This window comes from Palaemon carinicauda, chromosome 45, assembly GCF_036898095.1.
Source record: "Palaemon carinicauda isolate YSFRI2023 chromosome 45, ASM3689809v2, whole genome shotgun sequence".
Classification (NCBI taxonomy): domain Eukaryota; kingdom Metazoa; phylum Arthropoda; class Malacostraca; order Decapoda; family Palaemonidae; genus Palaemon; species Palaemon carinicauda.
The window spans coordinates 33,034,275-33,041,916 of record NC_090769.1 but is presented as its reverse complement, the minus strand read 5'-3'; the positions used below and the strand labels follow the sequence as shown (position 1 = coordinate 33,041,916).

At 32.2% G+C, this 7,642-nt stretch overlaps 1 protein-coding gene across 1 annotated transcript in view; it reads left to right on the top strand.

Annotated features, from left to right (window-relative positions):
* Positions 1–4,889: 4,889 nt before the first annotated feature.
* Positions 4,890–7,642, top strand: part of LOC137634879 (uncharacterized) — a 141,032-nt gene continuing 138,279 nt past the window's right edge. Inside the window, exon 1 of the mRNA XM_068367428.1 lies at positions 4,890–5,726. The gene's annotated coding sequence lies outside the window, so the exon portion shown is untranslated. The remainder of the gene's footprint in view (positions 5,727–7,642) is intronic.

The following is a 7,642-nucleotide window of genomic DNA, read 5'->3' as shown; positions in this document are numbered from 1 at the left end:
CAAACATGACTTAGAGGACATGTCTGGGGTTTTTGTCCTGCAGTAGACTAGAAACGGCTGCATTTTTTGTTTTACACACACACACACACACACACACACACACACACACACACACACACACACACACATATATATATATATATATATATATATATATATATATATATATATATATATATATATATATATATATATATATGCGTGTGTGTGCGCGTGTGCGTGCATGTGTGTGTTTGTGGGCAATATTTACTGAAACTAGCCATTGCTCATAAAAAGCTTAAAATATTAAACAAAAAGTATAACAAATGGTCTGGGAACCTTTGTCTTCTTTACTTACCAATGGTTTGTAACTCGTACTATTTGCAAGGCTAAAAAGAACCCATAACTCTAACGCGTGATAGAAATACAAAATTCAAACTTTTCAAAAAGCTTAAACTAATAAAAGGCAAAGCAAAATTCTACGAAATTAAACTCTATAAAGATTACACAAACATACAAAGTGAATCGAGAATTCTTGAAATAAAAATTGAGAAAACAATCCTTTAACATATTAATCTCTATGTAATTACGTCAACGAAGTGAACTAACAACCACAGACTAAAGGACTGAGTGACCACTGGAGCTAACATAACCGACAGCAAGAAATACTGTTGGAGTAATTGGTTTTGACGATATGAAAAAGTACAGAAGATAATATGCCGTTGGACTTAGATACTCGTTGCTTAATCAAGAGTAGGCAATATAGACTGAGCAAGAAAGGTCCAAAGTGATATCAGTCAAGGGCTTTATATATATATATATATATATATATATATATATATATATATATATATATATATATATATATATATATATAGATATATAGATATATAGATATATATATATATATATATATATATATATATATATATATATATATATAGATATGGATATAGATATAGATATATATATATATATATATATATATATATATATATATATATATATATATATATATATATATGTGTGTGTGTGTGTATATATATGTGTATATATGTGCATATATATGTGTGTATATATTCATACATTACATATATATATATATATATATATATATATATATATATATATATATGTATATATACATATATACATATGTATATGAATATATATATATATATATATATATATATATATATATATATATGTATATATATACATATATATGTATACGTATATATATATATATATATATATATATATATATATATATATATATATATATATATATATATATATATATATATCAAATAATCTTGTATAATATAGATCAAAATATATTTCATTTATTCAGAAACCAAAAAATGTACTATAGCTCCCAAAAGTCACGTTATCAAAACGTACTAAATTATTTAACACACGGAATAATATCATTTGACACGTGTTTCATAAGGTGAGAAAAAGAGGTAGGCCTGATTGTTGGGGATTGGATGCCATATTATAACCTTGAATAGTATTGTACTTTATTTTATAATGTAAATGTCGCGAACGAAGCGAGAGACGTTATATGAAAGGCCAAAATTTTCGCGAGCGAATCTCACCCAACCCATAGACCAGTCATTCCCTTTTATTATCATCACCGGGTGGGAGTTTGGGGGCAGCTGATATTTTCGGCGGCGGAGTCAATAACTCTTATACCAATAAAAATATTCAAATGAAATTTTAAGGAATTATTTAGGTATATAAAAGCTTTGTTTTTGCCAATTTTCGGGTTCATACCTGCTATAGGCATGCCCTAACGGTCATTTTTGTTCGTAAGTGATTTTTAGCTAAGAAATCAGTGAGGAGCAGTTAACCCCTTCGTGAGTTTTACAGATATCCAAATAATATGGAGAATGTGGAAAGAATAAGCCAGAGCCGCCCAACTATTCGGTGTATGTGTAGGCAAAGGAAAAGTGATCCGTAACCAAAAAGAGGGATCCAATTTAGTACTGTCTGGCCAGTCGAAGGACCCATTGGGCGGTATTCATAAAGAAAAAGATATGCTTATACTTGCAAAATATGAAGGAAATCCTTCTACTTGTATTCATAAACATTTCAAGCAAAAGCTTCTACTTCTAGAGCAAAAGCATATCCTTATAATCACATAAAAGTAAATGGTTATACATAAAGAAGACCCTTTACTTCATCTAAAGAGTATATGCTTCGAAAAAGCTCAGTCTGGTCAGTAGCAGACTGCAGTTCGAAGAGAAAGGTTGTTCTGTCCGATTCTCAGCACGATGGCAGATTTTGTGGATGTGAGGCATGTTAAACAATACATGCCCCGTTTACCCACACTTGATCGTGATTTCAAGATGTTATTCCGTTTTGAAGAACAAAATGTACAGTGGCTTGCGGACAGATATCTTGTCCACACCTGGAATCTCAATGAAATATCAAGGTTAAGCCATAACTTGGTGATAAACATTTTACATTTGCTTTTGCATGTATAAACAGTTGGGAGAATACGAAGGCTGCTGTATTTAGGGATGTATGTATGTACAAACAGTATATGTATGTATGTATGTATATGTATATATATATATATATATATATATATATATATATATATATATATATATATATATATATATATATATATATATATATATATATATATATATATATATATATATATATATATATATATATATATATATATGTGTGTGTGTGTGTGTGTGTGTGTGTGTACAGAACATGCAAATATATTGTATTCATATAATGTATAAATATAGTTTATATATATATATGTATATATATATATATATATATATATATATATATATATATATATATATATATATATATGTATATGTATATATATACATATATATATATATATATATATATATATATATATATATATATATATATATATACATATATATATATATATATATATATATATATATTATATATATGTATATGTATGTATATATTATGTATATATATGTATATGTATGTATATATTATGTATATGTATGTATATATATGTCTGTGTATATATATGTATATATATACATCGTATAAATATACATATATACCCAGAATATTCATATACTGCAAAAGCTTATATACATACATATATATATATATATATATATATATATATATATATATATATATATATATATATATATATATATATATATATATATATATATCGATTCGTACCAGAAATAGATTGTTCTAAATCCCAAACCTGAAATAATTTAGCTGAAATCAACCATTTCAATTCGGTTTGCTTTAAAAAAAAAAAGAAAAAAAAAGACACTTTTCTGGAGGTGGAATAAACAATGCTCCCTCAATTTAGAGGTTTTTCTTCTACCTGCTCATGTGTAATGACAAGGTGGCCCTATAAGTGGTTTGCCACTTAGCATTTCTAAAGATCGTGGGATATTGTCTTCCAAGTTCAGGATTGATTATATTAAAGTTCCTCTGCATGCATGATCAGCATGCCTGGGCTTATCCCATTCATTCCCTTACCATCACCTTGCTATTTTTTTTTTTTCTTTTGCAAGAGTAATTCTTGGCATAAGGCCAGCCGATCTCGGCAGGAACTTCTTGAAAATGGAAGGAACATAGTACGACCTTCCGAACCGTGCTACTCTAAGACCATATTTGAACCAAGTAACAACTGCAACAGCTGAAACATTTAGACTGCTTTTAGGTATATGCAAGTGATATAGAAACTGAGTTGCTGAAATAGGCAGTTGGTAAATATTCAACAGATATGTAACCTAATAAACTGGCATTGTTCTTGAGGTTTTAGAATTTAGACCTACGTGTGATCATAAACATTTAATACGATAGGAGGACAAATTTGTGAGATGAATCTATAAAATCATATAAGAAAAATTAATGCATACCAATTTGTATCATTGTTATTATTTCATAAATTCATTTATCTATTCATCTATTTGGTTATCAACTTGTTTATTTCTTTGGAAGGGCAAATGCATTTTTTTTGGGACCCAATGAATTATCTGGAAATACGAGTAGGCCTAAACATGAACGCAAAATATCCAAGAAGATTCCGCCACTGGTCGCGTTCAAATTCCCACCTAAGGAATAGTAGTAACACTGTCTTCTAATGGATTTGTGTGGAAGGGAAAACAAAATCGCCGAGACACACACACACACACACACACACACATATATATATATATATATATATATATATATATATATATATATATATATATATATATATATATATATATATATATATATATATATATATATATATATATATATATATATATATACAGAGAGAGAGAGAGAGAGAGAGAGAGAGAGAGAGAGAGAGAGAGAGAGAGAGAGAGAGACTTAATCAACAGTTCAATAGCTTAATAACATTCCATCATAATAGAAAGAAATGAGGCCTAAATTATTTCAATTTGTTTCATGTTCTAGTTTGATTAGCCTCCCTCATTTATAATAATTACGTAATTATGAAATAGAAATAATTTGTAGTTGCCCTCTGTATCTCAGATACAACAACCAGAGGAGTGAACTTCCTGGTAACAACAATCGATTCGATAATATGAAAAACACCAACCACTATCATTAGCTGAAATTCTTACTGACGGAGACTTTACTCTATTAGTTAAATTGGTAAATTAGCTATTACAAAATTAGCGTGGAGTGTCTTTTCTCTCAGCTTGGCCCCAGAATGTATTTCTTTCAGGACAAATCACACTATATCGAATAGAGATAAGGTTGAGTAAGACACTCATTCACGATATTTGAATATCTGCGGAAACTTATTTTAGCGATGAAGCCACTGCCTTCAGCAATGCTATCATTCGAAGAGAACACGTCGTAACGGTTGTCGAACTGAACAGCTACGACGAAAAAAATGGCACCAACATCACCATGTAGAGTTTGAGGCGGACAAGCGAGAGATGAGGCAAGGGGGGAGGAGCGAAGCTGAAAGAAATACAAGTGCCAGAGCATACAAGAGTCTCGGGAGGCTCAGCCAGGCTTGCTAGTGGTAGTGGCTACAGCTGGTGGTAAGAGAACTTCTTCGAGGGAGTAGGAACAGGTTCTGGGGTTAGCTTAGCCGTTGCAGTGCTGTGTGTGTATTTGTTTGCGGTGGGCTTTATGTGACAACGTCTCTCTTCTACTCGCCTCGCTTATTCGATCAGTCGTAACCCCAATTTATCAGGCTACTCTCTGGGAGTTACATCTGTTATAAAGAACATTAGATACAACGTTTGAGATAGACGAGGCTTGACGAGACAGTGGCCTCGTGAAAGTTTTAGTCTCATCTGTCACAACAAATGCTATTTCTTGGACCGAGGAGAGTTCACTATAGCACTGTCCATGTTTCGCTAAGGATTGTGTGATTCAAGGTCGTGGCGGCGATGATCCTCATCGAAAGGTTATTCCGTAGGAGGCAGCATCTCCTCATACAGAAGTTGCCTCTATAATGACGAAGAAAGAAAAATTGTCATGCGAAGTGCTACTTGTGAGATATGCATTGTGTGTTAACAAGTTATTTGTGTGTCTGGTGAATTCTATCGATGCAAATTGCAAAGCGGTTAATTTCGTGGCAAGAGCTGCTTCTTAGTTTTAGAAAAGAAGTGAACGGAGAGTAAAGAAAATTCACGAGAACGAATATAACACATTCATATTATATGCTGCTGGAGGCTGTGGCACCACAGAATCACAGCCAATTGGGTCAGCAGAACAGGAAATTTATGGTAAGACTTCATTTTTTTAATAACTCATATTGTGTATATTCTTGTTTAAGGGAACTGTGTTTACATATGAATATATAATTGTCTGTTGCATACTATTATGGTCGTAAAGTTTTCGTCATTGGTCCCACTAAGATTAGTCTCATTAGTCCAATAGTCTCAGCACTAGGCGTATAGCCTAAAACGGGTTTACAGCGTAGCTATAACCTTGTTAAAATATGTTCACTTGTCAGTAATGTTGTTAGTTGCCCTTTCTAATTAGTTTCATGCAAAATGTATTGTAGTCATCAGCAGACGTCGACAAACAAACGATTTCCCCTTAGTGGTGTAAAAGACAAGATCACGTTAGACTTAACAAATAGCCGAATGGATAGGAGAGAAAATAGGAGGCTTAAGAGATGATGAAAAGTGCACAATTACAGGGAGGTTTCCAATACACTACCACAACCCATTATGTACATTATGCATGCCAGGATGTGATATAGCCGTTTAACTTTTACTTCCACCACAAAGAAAATACTGTATTGCAATGGCACAAAAGAAAGAGGGAAAAGAAAGCTGACTTTACAGCGAAGTATTTCCTTACAAGGTTGCATGCCAGATATCAGTGGATTTTCGGTCCTTTTTAAAAACATCAAACACACAACTAAACACGTATAAACGTAAACAAAGTTGAAAGAGAACACAATTGAAAATAGGGAAAGACTAGTCTTTAGTTTATAATTATCATATGATATGATTTCACGAGCAGAGGCATTCAATGAAAAGGAGCTGATAAATAAGCATGAATTCTGTAGCACTGTGGACTGTTCACTTTTCAGAAAGTTTCAATTGTGGAATTTAAGACCGCGTAAGGGTTAGAATATTGACTATTGCTTAGGGATTCACAGCTCTATACCACACGCTCTGGTGCGCGGGTGAACATGAACCTCAGGATATCAGGAGACTTTTCCTGGTCATTTCCTGGTATTTTTCACGGTGTTGCCAACAGCCATTATACACTACTCGTCTTCGTTTATATGTAGTTAATGTTCTTGTTTCGAGTGACACTGTTCATAGTGGCACTCGAAACAAACCAAACATGTGAAGCACGAAAGCAAACTCGGTTATCACGTTGACTTGATGTGACGCATGCATTACTTAATCAAAGTTGGGTACATCGTATATTATCGTGTTGGTTTCTCTAATATATATATATATATATATATATATATATATATATATATATATATATATATATATATATATATATATATATATATATAGGCCTATATACACTTTAACGAAAAACGGGAAAATACTCAAATGCCGTAAGCCGTAAGCGGTAGAGCCCGTGTTGGCTTAAAGCCATTTTGATTTTACAAAGGAGATTGCTCAACCCAATAAGATTGCAATGATGTCTAATTAAGGAAATATTGACCCAATTGAAATCGATGCCATTTTCATTGCGACGTAGTTGATCTGTTCATTAGTTATTCAGAGTAATTGACCTGTTAGCGACTGCCTTGGCTTCCATTTAAACAACTTAAACACAAACAATCTAGTTACTCCGACGAGGAGCTAAAGTACCATGCCTTCAAATTTACAACTAGCCTATCACTAATACACTCTCTCTCTCTCTCTCTCTCTCTCTCTCTCTCTCTCTCTCTCTCTCTCTCTCTCTCTCTCTCTCTGTGTTAACGGATTTTAAGACAAACTAGTGTATGATGTGTTAAGTTTACTTATCCCAGTACGGTCATATCTAATATCCGCTAAATGTTTCCAATAGAAGTGGTTTGGTATTTTCCTTTTAGGATTGTATTTATTTGATTTAGGAATTAGTACTATAAAGCGGGAGTCTATTCAGCGCCCAAGGGCATCTTTGGATTTTGAGATTTTAGCGTACTCAACAGTTGCACTACGAAGTAAAAGTTAAAATG